The following is a 4,288-nucleotide window of genomic DNA, read 5'->3' as shown; positions in this document are numbered from 1 at the left end:
GCTAAGGTTCCACCTCGTTCTCTCAAAACAATTTCTATTTCAGATTTTTCAAGGTCACAAAGCAACTCTTTCTGTCCGGTAAGCAAACATGCTAAGTTTCCGATCGATTTCCGGCTCAATGCATCGGCAACGGTATTGGCTTTTCCCGGATGATACAGTATCTGTAGGTCATAATCTTTAATCAGTTCCAGCCATCTCCGCTGTCTCATGTTCAGTTCTTTCTGTGTGAAGAAATACTTTAAGCTCTTGTGGTCGGTGTACACTTCACATGTCACCCCATACAGATAGTGACGCCAGATTTTCAGTGCAAATACTACTGCAGCAAGTTCCAGATCATGGGTTGGGTAGTTCTTTTCATGTGGTCTCAGTTGTCGGGAAGCATAAGCAATAACTTTCCCATTCTGCATTAAAACACACCCCAGACCCTTATGAGAAGCATCACTAAATACAGTATAACCATCCGTACCTGAAGGTAAGGTAAGAACTGGTGCGGTCACTAATCGAGTTTTCAACTCCTGGAAGGCAGATTTCCTTTGGTCAGTCCAGTCAAATGATGTCCCCTTTTGTGTTAACTGTGTCAGTGGTAGGGCAATTTTGGAGAAATCTTTGACAAATCTTCTGTAATATCCAGCCAATCCCAAAAAGCTTCGGACTTCAGTCACATTTGTTGGTCTAGGCCAGTTCACTACAGCTTCAATTTTCTGTGGATCAACAGAAATTCCATCTTTGCTAACAACATGCCCCAAAAACATAACATGGTCAAGCCAAAATTCACATTTAGACAGTTTAGCATACAGTTTCTGTTCTCTTAAGGTTTGCAGGGCAAGTCTCAGATGATGTTCATGTTGTTCTACACTTTTGGAGTAAATCAATATGTCATCGATAAATACAACGATAAAGTCATCAAGGTATGGTTTAAAAATTCTGTTCATAAGGTCCATAAAGGCAGCAGGGGCATTCGTGACTCCAAAAGGCATAACCAAAAATTCGTAGTGTCCATACCTTGTTCTAAAAGCAGTTTTATCAATGTCTTCCGGTTTAACCTTCAACTGATGGTATCCGGATCTGAGATCAATCTTGGAAAATACTTTAGCACCCTGTAACTGATCAAACAGGTCATCAATACGCGGTAATGGGTATTTGTTCTTTACAGTTACCTTATTCAGTTCACGGTAGTCAATGCACAGTCTCAGTGAGCCATCTTTCTTCTTTACAAACAAAACTGGTGCACCCCATGGTGAGGTACTGGGTCTGATGAACTTTTTATCTAACAGTTCTTGCAGTTGTACTTTCAACTCCTTCAGTTCAGTTGGAGCCATTCGGTAAGGAGCTTTCGAAGCTGGCTGTGTTCCCGGAATCACATCAACGGTAAATTCAATTTCCCTGTCAATCAAATCCCCTGGCAGATCATCTGGAAATACATCTGGGAATTCCCTGACTATAGGAATACAATTCACATCAGTTTTATCACTATTATCAGTAGACACAGTCAGTACAGAACACAGATATCCTTTACATCCCTTTCTAATTAGTTTAACAGCCTTCACAGATGAAATCAAATACGGAGGAGGTACTACTCCATTCCCATTAAACACAAATTCAGGCAAACCAGGTGGACGGAAAACAACTTGCTTGGTCACACAGTCAATGGTGGCATGATATTTTTGTAACCAATCCATCCCCAATATTACGTCAAAATGATCAATGTTCAATGGCAGTAAATCAATAAACAGATGCATATCCCCAACAATGATTTCACATGCAGGGTACATATAAGCACATGTCATGGACCCTCCTACGGGTGATGATACGGCTAGCAGATAGTTCATAGGTTCTAAGGGTCTATTCAATTTCCGTGAGAAAGCATGCGATACATAAGAATGTGTAGACCCCGAATCAATCAGTACATATGCATTTTGAGTACAGATAGAGAGAATACCTGACACAACGGTCTCGGTATTCTGCACATCTCCCGGTACTAGTGCGAACACTCGGCCTTGCCTCACAGGCTCTTTCCCGGCAGCTTTAGGGTTAGGCTTTGGTGGAGCATTTGATGCTGCGCCGCTGGCTGCAGCTTTGCTATTGCCTTGAGGAGTAGAGGGGCAGTCTTTAACCATGTGGCCCACCTTGCCACACCTGTAACAGGCTCCAGATATTCTATAGCAGACCCCCTTGTGCTTCTTGCCACACTCAGGACAGGGTGGTATGAATCCACTCCCTTGACTGGGGCTAGTTGTTGTCCCCGTATTCTGTTTCTTGTTGGCTGGGTTGTGCTTGCCTTTCTTGAATTTGAAACCCTGCCTTTTTCCATGCCATTCAGTTGTTGGTGTTTCAGATTGTTTCACCGCTGCAATGTTCGACTCGGCCATCAATGCCCGGTCGAGAACACCCACAAAAGTCGGTAACTTCAAAACATTTATCCGGTCAAGTATTGCCACATTAAGGCCACCTTCAAATTTTCTGGCCTTCTTATACTCAGTATCCACCATATGCGGTGCATAACGGGCAAGTTCAGTAAATTTGGTTTCATATTCTGCAACGGACATTGTGCCCTGCTTCAACTGTTCAAATTCAGTCACTTTCCTATCCCTAACACACTGAGGGAAATACTTTTCAAAGAAGGACTCCTTGAACTGAGCCCATGTCATAACAGTATTTGAGTCACGGATCAACATCCACCACCTTCTAGCCTCTTCTTGTAGGGTGAAGGTAGCTAACAATACTTTATTTGCTTCTGAGCACGGAAACACTTCAAATAGTTTTTCTGTTTCAAGCACCCAAGCTTCAGCCTTTAACGGTTCGAGGCCTCCCTGAAAGGATGGCGGTTTCATCTTGCTGAATTTATGGGTGAGAGCAATAATATCCCCATCATCCACATTCGCATTAGGTTCCGGCCGAACCGGAGGAGGAGGTGGGGGCGGTTGGTTCTGTTGTTGTTCAAGTCTAGCAGTTATCAGTTCCATCATTCTTTCCATTCTTTCCATTCTTGCCTCAGTAGATGAGGACTCAGGTTCATTTGCATTGTCCATTTCACTATAAGCAGTTATAACAGTTTTAAACATAAGCAGTCATTTGTTTACCAGTTTAACACATTAGCAGATCTTCAGTCATAACATAACCACACACTTTTCAAGTTCATGAGATGCCCTAATAACTTTTCTAGGACACCCTATAGCTCATTTGGACACGTGTGTGCGGTATAACTCGTGATAAGTATCGCTCTGATACCACTCTGTCACGACCCAAACCCGGCCCTATGGGTTTAGCACCGTAACCGGCCAGTAATCCGAGATTACCGAAGGCCTGCTTAACAGTAATACAGTAAAACAGAGTACAGGGCCTGGCGGAAGCCAATACAGTAATTAAACAATGTCCAATGAGCTGTGACAGTCTGTATGCAAAAGATTTTCCATGCATTTATACATAAACAGTACAGAACAGTATGTACAATATTGACATTCATTCAATCTAGGGACTCAACCCTAGATAGCGGTACAGAAAACATTCCGTCTGTACAAAACAGTACGGTCTATACAAAGTTTACAGTCACACAGTACAGGGACCTAATCCCTTGGTAACAGTACGGTAAACAGTCAGTCTATACAGAGCAGTTAGACAGTACAGAAGACAGGCGGGGGAAAACAAACAAAACACCCCCATGCCATAGCATGGCAACTCGGAACCTCGCAGTGAGGCACAAAGGCTGGCTTGACAAAACTGGAGTTACCCTGACGCTCCTAGCTCCGTTCTGGTGCCTGTACACCTACATATATATATGAGCAGTGAGCTAAAGCCCAGTGAATAACATAAAGCGTAAAGGGGTTTAGAATGAATGTCCTTACAGTAATGAAAACAGTTCAATTCAATCAGTATTTCAGTTGTTCAGTACAGTAAACAGTCATATGTGGTACATCCATTAGCATAACAGTAACAGTAGGTCTTAAAAGACCGAACAGTAATGATGGCCATCAGTCAGTAAACAGTAGTGGTTCCACGAGGGAACCGACAGAGATCTCTGTAACAGTAACAGTAACAGTAAACCGTAGGTACTAAGGATGCCACAGTACAGTTCAGAAATAAAGGACATACATTCATTCAGTAATACCAGTTCAGTAAACAGTTCAGTTCAGTATTCAAAAGATATCAGTTGAACATATCTTTACACAATCGTTACTCACAGAGTTCTGGGCTACAGTATGCTAGAGCGTGTCTCCCCAGTTGCCAACCCTACACAGTTCACAGGTTGAACACACACTAAGCTATACAGTTGGGAAATATAATAACTTAA

This window comes from Camellia sinensis, chromosome 1, assembly GCF_055761805.1.
Source record: "Camellia sinensis isolate YWXY chromosome 1, ASM5576180v1, whole genome shotgun sequence".
NCBI classification, from domain to species: Eukaryota; Viridiplantae; Streptophyta; class Magnoliopsida; order Ericales; family Theaceae; genus Camellia; species Camellia sinensis.
This window is presented reverse-complemented; position numbering follows the sequence as displayed.